The sequence below is a fragment of the Pseudophryne corroboree genome, unplaced genomic scaffold, assembly GCF_028390025.1.
Source record: "Pseudophryne corroboree isolate aPseCor3 unplaced genomic scaffold, aPseCor3.hap2 scaffold_829, whole genome shotgun sequence".
Taxonomy (NCBI): Eukaryota; Metazoa; Chordata; class Amphibia; order Anura; family Myobatrachidae; genus Pseudophryne; species Pseudophryne corroboree.
Window position 1 is genome coordinate 186120 of NW_026970408.1, and position 17874 is coordinate 203993.

Consider the following 17874-nt stretch of genomic DNA (forward strand, 5'->3'; position numbering starts at 1 on the left):
TCCGTCTTCTGCAGAACTTCCCCCAGGAATGCTTGCACTAGTTGTTGCATTTGGTTTGTTGTTTGGGGGTGCTTCAGTATTAGGCAGCCTTCTGCCCTCCCATGTTCATCTGAAAATATGTGTTCTCCCTGCAGTTGTTGTCCCCAGATGAGAGTTCCCTTGTGCTGCCTCAGTTGAATCTCCTTTACTTGACAGAGATGTGCATGAGCAGCGGCCCTCCCCAGCCCTATCCCAAATCATACTTATTTTGCATAGGAGATACCATGGTCATGAAGATTGTTCTCCCAGGGTGAGGTTCATTCATTGCATTTTGGGTATGCTGACCCCTGTGATTTACCCAAATGTGGGAAACTCGACTGCATTATTTGTGGTAGTGGGGGACTGTGTTTGTGCTTTCCTCTGGTCAGCTCTGTTAAAACTCAGATTTCTTTGTCTCAGATTTTCCTCTAGCCTTGTTCTTCTTTCGAGAGTTCCCTTGTGCTGCCTCAGGTGGATCTCCTTCACTTGACAGGGGGGTGCCCGAGCAGCGACCCTCCCCAGCTCTAGCCCAACTCCTACTTACCTGCCAGGTGAGATACTATGATCAGGAAGGTGCTTCTCCCAGGGCAAGGCTCACCCATTGCACTCTGGGTGTGCTGCTCCTACGATTTCCCCAAATGTGGGACACTTGACTGCATAATTTGTGTTTCCTCTGGTCGGCTCTCGTATAATTCAGATCTCTTTGTCTCAGGTCTTTCTCCAGCCTAGTTTGCTGTCTGTTTCCACTTCTTTTATCTTGAGCCCCTCCCTTCTATACCCTTGTGCACTATCCTGACTTCTCCTCCCGTCTGCTTACTTTGTGCCTTCCAATGCACAATGCAAACTACAGGTAGTGCTGCAGGGCCCACACAATCTTTTACTTGCCTTAAAGAGCAGCTCTGGAGCTGTTACAGTGCCCAGCTGCTGCAAGAAATCAGCTTGAATGCTTCAGGGGATGGGGCATGGCCAACATGAGCCCCACACCAAAGGTGGGTGGGGGTGTTTAATGCGAACTAGGGGTAATCCAAGCACCGCAAAAGGCCGCCATGCCCTGCACGCCCCTTTTCTCTTTTCATATGCAGATGAGGGTTGAAGCCAACTTTGACCCACTGCTTGGATGACATCACCATATGCAAATCCATCTGCTGCAGGCCTTGCCCCAGGAATGCTTGCACTAGTTGTTGCATTTGGTTTGTTGTTTGGGGGTGCTTCAGTATTAGGCAGCCTTCTGCCCTCCCATGTTCATCTGAAAATATGTGTTCTCCCTGCAGTTGTTGTCCCCAGATGAGAGTTCCCTTGTGCTGCCTCAGTTGAATCTCCTTTACTTGACAGAGATGTGCCTGAGCAGCGGCCCTCCCAGCCCTATCCCAAATCATACTTATTTTGCATAGGAGACACCATGGTCATGAAGATTGTTCACCCAGGGTGAGGTTCATTCATTACATTCTGGGTATGCTGACCCCTGTGATTTCCCCAAATGTGGGAAACTCGCCTGCATTTTTTGTGGTAGTGGGGGACTGTGTTTGTGTTTTCCTCTGGTCAGCTCTGGTAAAAGTCAGATTTCTTTGTCTCATATATTCCTCTAGCCTTGTTCTTCTTTCGAGAGTTCCCTTGTGCTGCCTCAGTTGGATCTCCTTCACTTGACAGGGGGGTGCCCGAGCAGTGACCCTCCCCAGCTCTAGCCCAACTCCTACTTACCTGCCAGGTGAGATACTATGATCATGAAGGTGCTTCTCCCAGGGCAAGGCTCACCCATTGCACTCTGGGTGTGCTGCTCCTGTGATTTCCCCAAATGTGGGAAACTTGATTGCATAATTTGTGTTTCCCCTGGTCGGCTCTCGTATAATTCAGATCTCTTTGTCTCAGGTCTCTCTCCAGCCTAGTTTGCTGTCTGTTTCCACTTCTCTTTTCTGGAGCCACTCCCTTCTATGCCCTTGCGCACTATCCTGACTTCTCCCGTCTGCTTACTTTGTGCCTTCCAACGCACAATGCGAACTACAGGTAGTGCTGCAGGGCCCACACCCTTTTAGTTGCCTTACAGAGCAGCTCTGGAGCTGTTACAGTGCCCAGCTGCTGCAAGAAATCAGCTTGAATGCTTCAGGGGCTGGGGCATAGCCAACATGAGCCCCACACCAAAGGAGGGTGGGGGTGTTTAATGCGAACTAGGGGTCATCCAAGCACCGCAAAAGGCCGCCATGCCCTGCATGCCCCTTTTCTCTTTTCATATGCAGATGAGGGTTCCAGCCAACTTTGGCCCACTGCTTGGATGACATCACCGTATGCAATCCGTCTGCTGCAGACCTTCCCCCAGGAATGCTTGTACTAGTTGTTGCATATGGTTTGATATTTGATGGTGCTTCAGTATTAGGCAGCCTTCCGCCCTCCCATGTTCATCTGAAAAGATGTGGTCTCCCTGCAGTTGTTGTCCCCAGACGAGAGTTCCCTTGTGCTTCCTCAGTTGAATCTCCTTAACTTGATGGGGGAGGGGCTGCCCGAGCAGCCACCCTCCCCAGCCCTATCCCAACTCATACTTATTTTGCATATGAGATCTCTTGATCATGAAGATTGTTCTCACAGGGTGAAGTTCATCCATTATATTTTAAAATAGGAAGGTACAAATTACATATTTGAATTGCATCTATGTGCTGGATTCAAATGTCCCCCCCCCCCTTCCTTTCTCAATTGTGCCCATCAGCAGCTATTCTAAGGTTGATGCCAATGGGTGTGACACATTAATTTCTTCTGTGGGGTACACAGGACTCCACAAGGATTCACATTGGGGTGTAGAGTAGGATCTTGATCTGAGGCACCAACCGACTCAAAGCTTTTGACTGTTCCCAAGATGCTCAGCGCATCCTCCTCTATAACCCCGCTTCCATGAACAGGGAGCTCAGTTTGTAGTTGGTGCCTTCAGTAGCAGGCCACTTAACAGGGGCCTGCCTCAGGAAGCCAATTCTTAGCTATTCATTTTGACAAGAAAAGAAGAACTTGTTTTATGAGAATCTACAAGGGCTGCAGCAGGCTAGGTCTAATAGACATCTTTACTGCAGCTTCATCACTCCCAGCGGCACTGTATACTCCCGTGCCCTGGTTGCTGGGTCACTGCAGCGGAGGCTCCGGATTCTTCCTAAGGTCAGTCACACACACACCGCCCTTCCGGATCACGAGGCCGCTGATGAAGGGGAGCGTGGCCGTAGGGGGTGGACCGTGTGCGCACTGGCGTGGACACTGATTACTGGGCAGCCGCTCCACTAGCCACCAGGTACAGTTAAGGAGCACAGGTCTGGGGGGTTTTCTCCTATATTAAACCAATTTTGTACTGCCCGCAGCGCATTGTGATAGGTAATAGGGCCTGATTCAGGTTGGATTGCAATCACAATAAGTGATCCAACTGCAAAAATTGCTAAGAGCATACGCATGTGCCTGCATTTTCTGCAGCACCCCACAGAGAATGCGATCGCCTCTGCCTGTCAATCGGGGCAGGGGGGGAGAGGGGGGTCAGCAACACTCCATTTCCAAGTCAGGGATGGAGCGGTGCGGGGGCAAGGCTTCAAAATGGGGTCTGCAATGGAGGAGACACAGGGGGCGTGGTCACAGCAGCTGTATGACATCACATTCAGCCGCTGTGATCACAAAAATGGTGGCGGCTTCCTGCGCGCACATACAGTCTGCACCAGCAGGAGGCTACACCATTTTTTATGATCACGCTGAACTGCAGTGCGACTGCAATTACAGCATGGTCAAGAAGGGAGGCGTCATGCTGGGTGGCCATAAGAGATGAGCGGGTTCGGTTCCTCGGAATCCGAACCCGCCCGAGCTTCACCCTTTTTTGCTCGGGTCCGAGCAGACTCGGATCCTCTCGCCTTGCTCGGTTAACCCGAGCGCGCCCGAACGTCATCATCCCGCTGTCGGATTCTCACGAGACTTGGATTCTATATAAGGAGCCGCGCGTCGCCGCCATTTTCACACGTGCATTGAGATTGATAGGGAGAGGACGTGGCTGGCGTCCTCTCCGTTTAGATTAGAAGATAGAGACGAGTGACATTTGATTTACTACTAATTTGGGGAGCAGTTGAACTTGTCAGGAGTACTCAGTAGTGCAGAGTTTTGCTGATAGTGACCACCAGTTTTATTATTTATAATCCGTTCTCTGCCTGAAAAAAAACGATACACATACCATATCTGTGCTCAGCCTCAGTGTGCTGCATGATATATCATCTATGTATATCTGACTGTGCTGAGTGCTCACTGCTCACACAGCTTAATTGTGGGGGAGACTGGGGAGCAGTTATAGCAGGAGTACAGTGCACACTTTTGCTGCCAGTGTGACCACCAGTATATTGTCTGCCTGAAAAAGTTAAACACTCCTGTGGTGTTTTTTTTTTATTCTATAAATGCATTCTGCTGACAGTGTCCAGCAGGTCCGTCATACATATATTATATAAATATTTACCTGCAGTAGTGTTATATATTTTTTTTCATCTTTATCATCTCTATATTAGCAGACGCAGTACGGTAGTCCACGGCTGTGGCTATCTCTGTGTCGTCAGTGCTCGTCCATAATTGTATACCTACCTACCTGTGGTGGTTTTTTTTTTTCTATCTTCTTCATACTAGTAGTTTAGGAGTCTACTGACAGTGTCCACCAGGTCCATCATTATATTATATACCTACAGTAGTAATATATTTATTATATTATCTATACTAGCAGACGCAGTACGGTAGTCCACGGCTGTGGCTATCTCTGTGTCGTCAGTGCTCGTCCATAATTGTATACCTACCTACCTGTGGTGGGGTTTTTTTTTATCTTCTTCATACTAGCAGTTTAGCAGTCTGCTGACAGTGTCCACCAGGTCCGTCATTATATTATATACCTACAGTAGTAATATATTTATTATATTATCTATACTAGCAGATGCAGTACGGTAGTCCACGGCTGTACCTACCTCTGTGTCGTCAGTGCTCGTCCATAATTGTATACCTACCTGTGGTGGGGTTTTTTTTTCTATCTTCTTCATACTAGTAGTTTAGGAGTCTGCTGACAGTGTCCACCAGGTCCGTCATTATATTATATACCTACAGTAGTAATATATTTAGTATATTATCTATACTAGCAGACGCAGTACGGTAGTCCACGGCTGTACCTACCTCTGTGTCGTCACTCGTCCATAATTGTATACCTAACTGTGGTGGTTTTTTTTTTCTATCTTCTTCATACTAGTAGTTTAGCAGTCTGCTGACAGTGTCCACCAGGTCCGTCATTATATTATATATACCTACAGTAGTTATATATATTTTTTTTTATATCATTAATTATCATCTCTATACTAGCAGACGCAGTACGGTAGGCCACGGCTGTGGCTATCTCTGTGTCGTCAGTGCTCGTCCATAATTGTATACCTACCTACCTGTGGTGGAAGTTTTTTTCTATCTTCTTCATACTAGTAGTTTAGCAGTCTGCTGACAGTGTCCACCAGGTCCGTCATTATATTATATATACCTACAGTAGTTATATATATATTTTTTTTTATATCATTAATTATCATCTCTATACTAGCAGACGCAGTACGGTAGTCCACGGCTGTAGCTACCTCTGTGTCGTCAGTCACTCGTCATCCATAAGTATACTAGTATCCATCCATCTCCATTGTTTACCTGAGGTGCCTTTTAGTTGTGCCTATTAAAATATGGAGAACAAAAATGTTGAGGTTCCAAAAATAGGGAAAGATCAAGATCCACTTCCACCTCGTGCTGAAGCTGCTGCCACTAGTCATGGCCGAGACGATGAAATTCCATCAACGTCGTCTCCCAAGGCCGATGCCCAATGTCATAGTACAGAGCATGTAAAATCCAAAACACAAAAGATCAGTAAAAAAATGACTCAAAAATCTAAATAAAAATCGTCGGAGGAGAAGCGTAAACTTGCCAATATGCCATTTACCACACGGAGTGGCAAGGAACGGCTGAGGCCCTGGCCTATCTTCATGGCTAGTGGTTCAGCTTCACATGAGGATGGAAGCACTCAGCCTCTCGCTAGAAAAATGAAAAGACTTAAGCTGGCAAAAGCACAGCAAAGAACTGTGCGTTCTTCAAAATCACAAATCCACAAGGAGAGTCCAATTGTGTCGGTTGCGATGCCTGACCTTCCCAACACTGGACGTGAAGAGCATGCACCTTCCACCATTTGCACGCCCCCTGCAAGTGCTGGAAGGAGCACCCGCAGTCCAGTTCCTGATAGTCAGATTGAAGATGTCAGTGTTGAAGTACACCAGGATGAGGAGAATATGGGTGTTGCTGGCGCTGGGGAGGAAATTGACAAGGAGGATTCTGATGGTGAGGTGGTTTGTTTAAGTCAGGCACCCGGCGAGACACCTGTTGTCCGTGGGAGGAATATGGCCATTGACATGCCTGGTGAAAATACAAAAAAAATCAGCTCTTCGGTGTGGAAGTATTTCAACAGAAATGCGGACAACAGGTGTCAAGCCGTGTGTTGCCTTTGTCAAGCTGTAATAAGTAGGGGTAAGGACGTTAACCACCTCGGAACATCCTCCCTTATACGTCACCTGCAGCGCATTCATCATAAGTCAGTGACAAGTTCAAAAACTTTGGGCGACAGCGGAAGCAGTCCACTGACCAGTAAATCCCTTCCTCTTGTAACCAAGCTCACGCAAACCACCCCACCAACTCCCTCAGTGTCAATTTCCTCCTTCCCCAGGAATGCCAATAGTCCTGCAGGCCATGTCACTGGCAATTCTGACGAGTTCTCTCCTGCCTGGGATTCCTCCGATGCATCCTTGAGTGTAACGCCTACTGCTGCTGGCGCTGCTGTTGTTGCTGCTGGGAGTCGATGGTCATCCCAGAGGGGAAGTCGTAAGACCACTTTTACTACTTCCACCAAGCAATTGACTGTCCAACAGTCCTTTGCGAGGAAGATGAAATATCACAGCAGTCATCCTGCTGCAAAGCGGATAACTGAGGCCTTGGCATCCTGGGCAGTGAGAAACGTGGTTCCGGTATCCATCATTACTTCAGAGCCAACTATAGACTTGATTGAGGTACTGTGTCCCCGGTACCAAATACTATCTAGGTTCCATTTCTCTAGGCAGGCGATACCGAAAATGTACACAGACCTCAGAAAAAGACTCACCAGTGTCCTAAAAAATGCAGTTGTACCCAATGTCCACTTAACCACGGACATGTGGACAAGTGGAGCAGGGCAGACTCAGGACTATATGACTGTGACAGCCCACTGGGTAGATGTATTGACTCCCGCCGCAAGAACAGCAGCGGCGGCACCAGTAGCAGCATCTCGCAAACGCCAACTCTTTCCTAGGCAGGCTACGCTTTGTATCACCGCTTTCCAGAATACGCACACAGATGAAAACCTCTTACGGCAACTGAGGAAGATCATCACAGAATGGCTTACCCCAATTGGACTCTCCTGTGGATTTGTGGCATCGGACAACGCCAGCAATATTGTGCGTGCATTATATCTGGGCAAATTCCAGCACGTCCCATGTTTTGCACATACCTTGAATTTGGTGGTGCAGAATTATTTAAAAAACGACAGGGGCGTGCAAGAGATGCTGTCGGTGGCCACAAGAATTGCGGGACACTTTCGGCGTACAGGCACCACGTACAGAAGACTGGAGCAACACCAAAAACGCCTGAACCTGCCCTGCCATCATCTGAAGCAAGAAGTGGAAACGAGGTGGAATTCAACCCTCTATATGCTTCAGAGGATGGAGGAGCAGCAAAAGGCCATTCAAGCCTATACATCTGACCACGATATAGGAGGTGGAATGCACCTGTCTCAAGCGCAGTGGAGAATGATTTCAACGTTGTGCAAGGTTCTGCAACCTTTTGAACTTGCCACACGTGAAGTCAGTTCAGACACTGCCAGCCTGAGTCAGGTCATTCCCGTCATCAGGCTTTTGCAGAAGAAGCTGGAGACATTGAAGGAGGAGCTAAGACAGAGCGATTCCGCTAGGCATGTGGGACTTGTGGATGGAGCCCTTCATTCGCTTAACCAGGATTCACGGGTGGTCAATCTGTTGAAATCAGAGCACTACATTTTGGCCACCGTGCTCGATCCTAGATTTAAAACCTACGTTGTATCTCTCTTTCCGGCAGACACAAGTCTGCAGGGGTTCAAAGACCTGCTGGTGAGAAAATTATCAAGTCAAGCGGAACTTGATCGGTCAACAGCTCCTCCTTCACAGTCTCCCGCAATTGGGGGTGCGAGGAAAAGGCTCAGAATTCCGAGCCCACCCGCTGGCGGTGATGCAGGGCAGTCTGGAGCGACTGCTGATGCTGACATCTGGTCCGGACTGAAGGACCTGCCAACGATTACGGACATGTCGTCTACTGTCACTGCATATGATTCTCTCACCATTGAAAGAATGGTGGAGGATTATATGAGTGACCGCATCCAAGTAGGCACGTCAGACAGTCCGTACGTATACTGGCAGGAAAAAGAGGCAATTTGGAGGCCCTTGCACAAACTGGCTTTATTCTACCTAAGTTGCCCTCCCACAAGTGTGTACTCCGAAAGAGTGTTTAGTGCCGCCGCTCACCTTGTCAGCAATCGGCGTACGAGGTTACTTCCAGAAAATGTGGAGAAGATGATGTTCATTAAAATGAATTATAATCAATTGCTCCGTGGAGACATTGACCAGCAGCAATTGCCTCCACAAAGTATACAGGGAGCTGAGATGGTGGATTCCAGTGGGGACGAATTGATAATCTGTGAGGAGGGGGATGTACACGGTGATGAATCGGAGGATGATGATGAGGTGGACATCTTGCCTCTATAGAGCCAGTTTGTGCAAGGAGAGATTTATTGCTTCTTTTTTGGTGGGGGTCCAAACCAACCCGTCATTTCAGTCACAGTCGTGTGGCAGACCCTGTCACTGAAATGATGGGTTGGTTAAAGTGTGCATGTCCTGTTTATACAACATAAGGGTGGGTGGGAGGGCCCAAGGCAATTCCACCTTGCACCTCTTTTTTCTTTTATTTTTCTTTGCGTCATGTGCTGTTTGGGGAGTGTTTTTTGGAAGGGCCATCCTGCGTGACACTGCAGTGCCACTCCTAGATGGGCCAGGTGTTTGTGTCGGCCACTTGGGTCGCTGAGCTTAGTCACACAGCTACCTCATTGCGCCTCTTTTTTTCTTTGCGTCATGTGCTGTTTGGGGAGTGTTTTTTGGAAGGGCCATCCTGCGTGACACTGCAGTGACACTCCTAGATGGGCCAGGTGTTTGTGTCGTCCACTTGGGTCGCTGAGCTTAGTCACACAGCTACCTCATTGCGCCACTTTTTTTCTTTGCGTCATGTGCTGTTTGGGGAGTGTTTTTTGGAAGGGCCATCCTGCGTGACACTGCAGTGCCACTCCTAGATGGGCCAGGTGTTTGTGTCGGCCACTTGGGTCGCTGAGCTTAGTCACACAGCTACCTCATTGCGCCTCTTTTTTTCTTTGCGTCATGTGCTGTTTGGGGAGTGTTTTTGGAAGGGCCATCCTGCGTGACACTGCAGTGCCACTCCTAGATGGGCCAGGTGTTTGTGTCGGCCACTTGGGTCGCTGAGCTTAGTCACACAGCTACCTCATTGCGCCTCTTTTTTTCTTTGCGTCATGTGCTGTTTGGGGAGTGTTTTTTGGAAGGGCCATCCTGCGTGACACTGCAGTGCCACTCCTAGATGGGCCAGGTGTTTGTGTCGGCCACTTGGGTCGCTGAGCTTAGTCACACAGCTACCTCATTGCGCCTCTTTTTTTCTTTGCGTCATGTGCTGTTTGGGGAGTGTTTTTTGGAAGGGCCATCATGCGTGACACTGCAGTGCCACTCCTAGATGGGCCAGGTGTTTGTGTCGGCCACTTGGGTCACTGAGCTTAGTCATCCAGCGACCTCGGTGCAAATTTTAGGACTAAAAATAATATTGTGAGGTGTGAGGTGTTAAGAATAGACTGAAAATTAGTGGAAATTATGGTTATTGAGGTTAATAATACTTTGGGATCAAAATGACTCCCAAATTCTATGATTTAAGCTGTTTTTTAGGGTTTTTTGAAAAAAACACCCGAATCCAAAACACACCCGAATCCGACAAAAAAAATTCGGTGAGGTTTAGCCAAAATGCGTTCGAACCCAAAACACGGCCGCGGAACCGAACCCAAAACCAAAACACAAAACCCGAAAAATTTCCGGTGCACATCTCTAGTGGCCATGCCATGTCACTGTGCAGGAGCCAGCACCGCTCACACACTTGTCCCCGGTGCAGCCCCCAACCCCCGGGACACCCGGAGCAACAAAATGTAGATTCAGGCCACCAGGCCACGCCCCTACCTATGAAACCATGCCTCCTTTTTACCATTGCGCTGCTTATCTGCGCGCACTGCATTACAATCTCCCTCGCCACCTCTCTGGGTGTCACCAGTGATAGTGACACCTCTGCCATGCTTGTAGCAGCTGGTCCTAAGATCTACACCTCAAGCCCTGAGTGTTTGCCCTTGTGACTTGTTGATCATCATAGCAAAGCAGATGCTTACAGAAAACTGCAGGGGCTTAGATTGAAAATAAAAAAAATTGATGGGTATAAGGTAGAGAGGAGCGGGTTCGGTTCTCCGAGAACCGAATTCCCCACGAACCCCACGAACTCCTCCTCCGAGGCAGGCTCGGTTGTTCCCGCCTGACTCGGAAAACCTGAACAAGGGAAAATGTCATCATCCCGCTGTCGGATTCTCGCGAGATTCGGATTTCATATAAAGAGTGCAAGCATTCCTGGGGGAAGGCCTGCAGCAGATGGATTTGCATATGGTGATGTCATCCAAGCAGTGGGTCAAAGTTGGCTTCAGAAACAAACAGGAATGCTTGCACTAGTTGTTGCATTTGGTTTGTTGTTTGGGGGTGCTTCAGTATTAGGCAGCCTTCTGCCCTCCCATGTTCATCTGAAAATATGTGTTCTCCCTGCAGTTGTTGTCCCCAGATGAGAGTTCCCTTCTGCTGCCTCAGTTGAATCTCCTTTACTTGACAGAGATGTGCCTGAGCAGCGGCCCTCCCCAGCCCTATCCCAAATCATACTTATTTTGCATATGAGATACCATGGTCATGAAGATTATTCTCCCAGGGTGAGGTTCATTCATTGCATTCTGGGTATGCTGACCCCTGTGATTTCCCCAAATGTGGGTAACTCGACTGCATTATTTGTGGTAGTGGGGGACTGTGTTTGTGTTTTCCTCTGGTCAGCTCTGGTAAAAGTCAGATTTCTTTGTTTCAGATCTTCCTCTAGCCTTGTTCTTCTTTCGAGAGTTCCCTTGTGCTGCCTCAGTTGGATCTCCTTCACTTGACAGGGGGGTGCCCGAGCAGCGACCCTCCCCAGCTCAAGCCCAACTCCTACTTACCTGCCAGGTGAGATACTATGATCATGAAGGTGCTTCTTCCAGGGCAAGGCTCACCCATTGCACTCTGGGTGTGCTGCCCCTGCGATTTCCCCAAATGTGGGAAACTTGACTGCATAATTTGTGTTTCCCCTGGTCGGCTCTCGTATAATTCAGATCTCTTTGTCTCAGGTCTCTCTCCAGCCTAGTTTGCTGTCTGTTTCCACTTCTTTTTTCTTGAGCCCCTCCCTTTTATACCCTTGTGCACTATCCTGACTTCTCCTCCTGTCTGCTTACTTTGTGCCTTCCAATGCACAATGCAAACTACACACCCTTTTACTTGCCTTACAGAGCAGCTCTGGAGCTGTTACAGTGCCAAGCTGCTGTAAGAAATCAGCTTGAATGCTTCAGGGGCTGGGGCATTGTCAACATGAGCCCCACACCGAAGGAGGGTGGGGGTGTTTAATGCGAACTAAGGGTCATCCAAGCGCCGCAAAAGGCCGCCATGCCCTGCATACCCCTTTTCTCTTTTCATATGCAGATGAGGGATCCAGCCAACTTTGGCCCACTGCTTGGATGACATCACCGTATGCAAATCCGTCTTCTGCAGAACTTCCCCCAGGAATGCTTGTACTAGTTGTTGCATTTGGTTTGTTGTTTGGGGGTGCTTCAGTATTAGGCAGCCTTCTGCCCTCCCATGTTCATCTGAAAATATGTGTTCTCCCTGCAGTTGTTGTCCCCAGATGAGAGTTCCCTTGTGCTGCCTCAGTTGAATCTCCTTTACTTGACAGAGATGTGCCTGAGCAGCGGCCCTCCCCAGCCCTATCCCAAATCATACTTATTTTGCATAGGCGATACCATGGTCATGAAGATTGTTCTCCCAGGGTGAGGTTCATTCATTGCATTCTGGGTATGCTGACCCCTGTGATTTCCCCAAATGTGGGAAACTCGACTGCATTATTTGTGGTAGTGGGGGACTGTGTTTGTGCTTTCCTCTGGTCAGCTCTGGTAAAAGTCAGATTTCTTTGTCTCAGATCTTCCTCTAGCCTTGTTCTTCTTTCGAGAGTTCCCTTGTGCTGCCTCAGTTGGAACTCCTTCATTTGACAGGGGGTGCCCGAGCAGCAATCCTCCACAGCTCTGGCCCAACTCCTACTTACCTGCCAGGTGAGATACTATGATCTTCACTGTTAGGGCAATCAGGATGTGGAATTCCCTGCCAGGGAAGGTGGTAATGGCGGACTCTGTAATTGGATTTAAAAAAGGAATGGATACATTTCTGAATGAAAAAGCTATCCAAGGTTATAATACTTAAAATATCAACATGGTTAATCCGGGGGTAACATGAGTTGTAGTAGCTAACTAGTCATAAAACATTATTCAGCAAGTATGTAGAATCATCACAACTTAAAACAGGTTGAACACGATGGGCAATTTGCCTCTATTCAACCTCAAAAACTATGTTACTATATGTTACTATATTACTATGTTACTGTAGTATACAGAACACCACAATGCAATGAGCAGTGATAGTGAGCACTGATGAGGATACTAGAACTGACACTGAGCAGCAAGATGCAGCACTGGACTATTAGTAATGTACTGTAGTATGCTGAGCACAACAATGCAGCACAAGACAATGAGCAGTGATACTGAGCACTGATGAGGATACTACTGAGAACTGACACTGAGCAGGAGAGACACACTACTAGTATTACTGAGCAGCAATAAGTATCCACTGATACTGAGCACTGATATTGAGATTTCCACTGAGAGAACATAGCCACGTCCTCTCCGCTCTCTCTTCAATGCACGAGTAAAAATGGCGGCAACGCGCAGCTCTTTATATGGAATCCGAATCTCGCGAGAATCCGACAGCGGGATGATGACATTTTCCCTTGTTCAGGTTTTCCGAGTCAGGCGGGAACAACCGAGCCTGCCTCGGAGGAGGAGTTCGTGGGGTTCGTGGGGAATTCAGTTCTCGGAGAACCGAACCCGCTCCTCTCTACCTTATACCCATCAATTTTTTTTATTTTCAATCTAAGCCCCTGCAGTTTTCTGTAAGCATCTGCTTTGCTATGATGATCAACAAGTCACAAGGGCAAACACTCAGGGCTTGAGGTGTAGATCTTAGGACCAGCTGCTACAAGCATGGCAGAGGTGTCACTATCACTGGTGACACCCAGAGAGGTGGCGAGGGAGATTGTAATGCAGTGCGCGCAGATAAGCAGCGCAATGGTAAAAAGGAGGCATGGTTTCATAGGTAGGGGCGTGGCCTGGTGGCCTGAATCTACATTTTGTTGCTCCGGGTGTCCCGGGGGTTGGGGGCTGCACCGGGGACTAGTGTGTGAGCGGTGCTGGCTCCTGCACAGTGACATGGCATGGCCACTAGAGATGTGCACCGGAAATTTTTCGGGTTTTGTGTTTTGGTTTTGGGTTCGGTTCCGCGGCCGTGTTTTGGGTTCGAACGCGTTTTGGCTAAACCTCACCGAATTTTTTTTGTCGGATTCGGGTGTGTTTTGGATTCGGGTGTTTTTTTCAAAAAACCCTAAAAAACAGCTTAAATCATAGAATTTGGGAGTCATTTTGATCCCAAAGTATTATTAACCTCAATAACCATAATTTCCACTAATTTTCAGTCTATTCTTAACACCTCACACCTCACAATATTATTTTTAGTCCTAAAATTTGCACCGAGGTCGCTGGATGACTAAGCTCAGTGACCCAAGTGGCCGACACAAACACCTGGCCCATCTAGGAGTGGCACTGCAGTGTCACGCATGATGGCCCTTCCAAAAAACACTCCCCAAACAGCACATGACGCAAAGAAAAAAAGAGGCGCAATGAGGTAGCTGTGTGACTAAGCTCAGCGACCCAAGTGGCCGACACAAACACCTGGCCCATCTAGGAGTGGCACTGCAGTGTCACGCAGGATGGCCCTTCCAAAAAACACTCCCCAAACAGCACATGACGCAAAGAAAAAAAGAGGCGCAATGAGGTAGCTGTGTGACTAAGCTCAGCGACCCAAGTGGCCGACACAAACACCTGGCCCATCTAGGAGTGGCACTGCATTGTCACGCAGGATGGCCCTTCCAGAAACACTCCCCAAACAGCACATGACGCAAAGAAAAAAAGAGGCGCAATGAGGTAGCTGTGTGACTAAGCTCAGCGACCCAAGTGGCCGACACAAACACCTGGCCCATCTAGGAGTGGCACTGCAGTGTCACGCAGGATGGCCCTTCCAAAAAACACTCCCCAAACAGCACATGACGCAAAGAAAAAAAGTGGCGCAATGAGGTAGCTGTGTGACTAAGCTCAGCGACCCAAGTGGACGACACAAACACCTGGCCCATCTAGGAGTGTCACTGCAGTGTCACGCAGGATGGCCCTTCCAAAAAACACTCCCCAAACAGCACATGACGCAAAGAAAAAAAGAGGCGCAATGAGGTAGCTGTGTGACTAAGCTCAGCGACCCAAGTGGCCGACACAAACACCTGGCCCATCTAGGAGTGGCACTGCAGTGTCACGCAGGATGGCCCTTCCAAAAAACACTCCCCAAACAGCACATGACGCAAAGAAAAATAAAAGAAAAAAGAGGTGCAAGGTGGAATTGCCTTGGGCCCTCCCACCCACCCTTATGTTGTATAAACAGGACATGCACACTTTAACCAACCCATCATTTCAGTGACAGGGTCTGCCACACGACTGTGACTGAAATGACGGGTTGGTTTGGACCCCCACCAAAAAAGAAGCAATAAATCTCTCCTTGCACAAACTGGCTCTATAGAGGCAAGATGTCCACCTCATCATCATCCTCCGATTCATCACCGTGTACATCCCCCTCCTCACAGATTATCAATTCGTCCCCACTGGAATCCACCATCTCAGCTCCCTGTATACTTTGTGGAGGCAATTGCTGCTGGTCAATGTCTCCACGGAGCAATTGATTATAATTCATTTTAATGAACATCATCTTCTCCACATTTTCTGGAAGTAACCTCGTACGCCGATTGCTGACAAGGTGAGCGGCGGCACTAAACACTCTTTCGGAGTACACACTTGTGGGAGGGCAACTTAGGTAGAATAAAGCCAGTTTGTGCAAGGGCCTCCAAATTGCCTCTTTTTCCTGCCAGTATACGTACGGACTGTCTGACGTGCCTACTTGGATGCGGTCACTCATATAATCCTCCACCATTCTTTCAATGGTGAGAGAATCATATGCAGTGACAGTAGACGACATGTCCGTAATCGTTGGCAGGTCCTTCAGTCCGGACCAGATGTCAGCATCAGCAGTCGCTCCAGACTGCCCTGCATCACCGCCAGCGGGTGGGCTCGGAATTCTGAGCCTTTTCCTCGCACCCCCAATTGCGGGAGACTGTGAAGGAGGAGCTGTTGACCGATCAAGTTCCGCTTGACTTGATAATTTTCTCACCAGCAGGTCTTTGAACCCCTGCAGACTTGTGTCTGCCGGAAAGAGAGATACAACGTAGGTTTTAAATCTAGGATCGAGCACGGTGGCCAAAATGTAGTGCTCTGATTTCAACAGATTGACCACCCGTGAATCCTGGTTAAGCGAATGAAGGGCTCCATCCACAAGTCCCACATGCCTAGCGGAATCGCTCTGTCTTAGCTCCTCCTTCAATGTCTCCAGCTTCTTCTGCAAAAGCCTGATGACGGGAATGACCTGACTCTGGCTGGCAGTGTCTGAACTGACTTCACGTGTGGCAAGTTCAAAGGTTGCAGAACCTTGCACAACGTTGAAATCATTCTCCACTGCGCTTGAGACAGGTGCATTCCACCTCCTATATCGTGGTCAGATGTATAGGCTTGAATGGCCTTTTGCTGCTCCTCCATCCTCTGAAGCATATAGAGGGTTGAATTCCACCTCGTTTCCACTTCTTGCTTCAGATGATGGCAGGGCAGGTTCAGGCGTTTTTGGTGTTGCTCCAGTCTTCTGTACATGGTGCCTGTACGCCGAAAGTGTCCCGCAATTCTTGTGGCCACCGACAGCATCTCTTGCACGCCCCTGTCGTTTTTTAAATAATTCTGCACCACCAAATTCAAGGTATGTGCAAAACATGGGACGTGCTGGAATTTGCCCAGATATAATGCACGCACAATATTGCTGGCGTTGTCCGATGCCACAAATCCACAGGAGAGTCCAATTGGGGTAAGCCATTCTGTGATGATCTTCCTCAGTTGCCGTAAGAGGTTTTCATCTGTGTGCGTATTCTGGAAAGCGGTGATACAAAGCGTAGCCTGCCTAGGAAAGAGTTGGCGTTTGCGAGATGCTGCTACTGGTGCCGCCGCTGCTGTTCTTGCGGCGGGAGTCAATACATCTACCCAGTGGGCTGTCACAGTCATATAGTCCTGAGTCTGCCCTGCTCCACTTGTCCACATGTCCGTGGTTAAGTGGACATTGGGTACAACTGCATTTTTTAGGACACTGGTGAGTCTTTTTCTGAGGTCTGTGTACATTTTCGGTATCGCCTGCCTAGAGAAATGGAACCTAGATAGTATTTGGTACCGGGGACACAGTACCTCAATCAAGTCTATAGTTGGCTCTGAAGTAATGATGGATACCGGAACCACGTTTCTCACTGCCCAGGATGCCAAGGCCTCAGTTATCCGCTTTGCAGCAGGATGACTGCTGTGATATTTCATCTTCCTCGCAAAGGACTGTTGGACAGTCAATTGCTTGGTGGAAGTAGTAAAAGTGGTCTTACGACTTCCCCTCTGGGATGACCATCGACTCCCAGCAGCAACAACAGCAGCGCCAGCAGCAGTAGGCGTTACACTCAAGGATGCATCGGAGGAATCCCAGGCAGGAGAGAACTCGTCAGAATTGCCAGTGACATGGCCTGCAGGACTATTGGCATTCCTGGGGAAGGAGGAAATTGACACTGAGGGAGTTGGTGGGGTGGTTTGCGTGAGCTTGGTTACAAGAGGAAGGGATTTACTGGTCAGTGGACTGCTTCCGCTGTCGCCCAAAGTTTTTGAACTTGTCACTGACTTATGATGAATGCGCTGCAGGTGACGTATAAGGGAGGATGTTCCGAGGTGGTTAACGTCCTTACCCCTACTTATTACAGCTTGACAAAGGCAACACACGGCTTGACACCTGTTGTCCGCATTTCTGTTGAAATACTTCCACACCGAAGAGCTGATTTTTTTGGTATTTTCACCAGGCATGTCAATGGCCATATTCCTCCCACGGACAACAGGTGTCTCGCCGGGTGCCTGACTTAAACAAACCACCTCACCATCAGAATCCTCCTTGTCAATTTCCTCCCCAGCGCCAGCAACACCCATATTCTCCTCATCCTGGTGTACTTCAACACTGACATCTTCAATCTGACTATCAGGAACTGGACTGCGGGTGCTCCTTCCAGCACTTGCAGGGGGCGTGCAAATGGTGGAAGGTGCATGCTCTTCACGTCCAGTGTTGGGAAGGTCAGGCATCGCAACCGACACAATTGGACTCTCCTTGTGGA

The 17874-nt window shown here is 48.6% G+C and overlaps 7 non-coding genes across 7 annotated transcripts; all 7 read left to right on the forward strand.

Annotated features, from left to right (window-relative positions):
• The first annotated feature begins 238 nt into the window (after positions 1-238).
• LOC135042573 (U1 spliceosomal RNA) lies at positions 239-402 on the forward strand. The gene has a single exon (XR_010235676.1). It is a non-coding gene; the product is annotated as a U1 spliceosomal RNA (small nuclear RNA).
• A 152-nt stretch (positions 403-554) lies between these two features.
• LOC135042463 (U1 spliceosomal RNA) lies at positions 555-717 on the forward strand. The gene has a single exon (XR_010235584.1). It is a non-coding gene; the product is annotated as a U1 spliceosomal RNA (small nuclear RNA).
• A 675-nt stretch (positions 718-1392) lies between these two features.
• LOC135042443 (U1 spliceosomal RNA) lies at positions 1393-1556 on the forward strand. Its single transcript, XR_010235565.1, has one exon. It is a non-coding gene; the product is annotated as a U1 spliceosomal RNA (small nuclear RNA).
• Positions 1557-1708: 152 nt separating this feature from the next.
• Positions 1709-1871, forward strand: LOC135042486 (U1 spliceosomal RNA). The gene has a single exon (XR_010235597.1). It is a non-coding gene; the product is annotated as a U1 spliceosomal RNA (small nuclear RNA).
• A 9212-nt stretch (positions 1872-11083) lies between these two features.
• LOC135042441 (U1 spliceosomal RNA) lies at positions 11084-11247 on the forward strand. The gene has a single exon (XR_010235563.1). It is a non-coding gene; the product is annotated as a U1 spliceosomal RNA (small nuclear RNA).
• A 152-nt stretch (positions 11248-11399) lies between these two features.
• Positions 11400-11562, forward strand: LOC135042474 (U1 spliceosomal RNA). The gene has a single exon (XR_010235588.1). It is a non-coding gene; the product is annotated as a U1 spliceosomal RNA (small nuclear RNA).
• A 655-nt stretch (positions 11563-12217) lies between these two features.
• LOC135042574 (U1 spliceosomal RNA) lies at positions 12218-12381 on the forward strand. The gene has a single exon (XR_010235677.1). It is a non-coding gene; the product is annotated as a U1 spliceosomal RNA (small nuclear RNA).
• The last annotated feature ends 5493 nt before the right edge of the window (positions 12382-17874 follow it).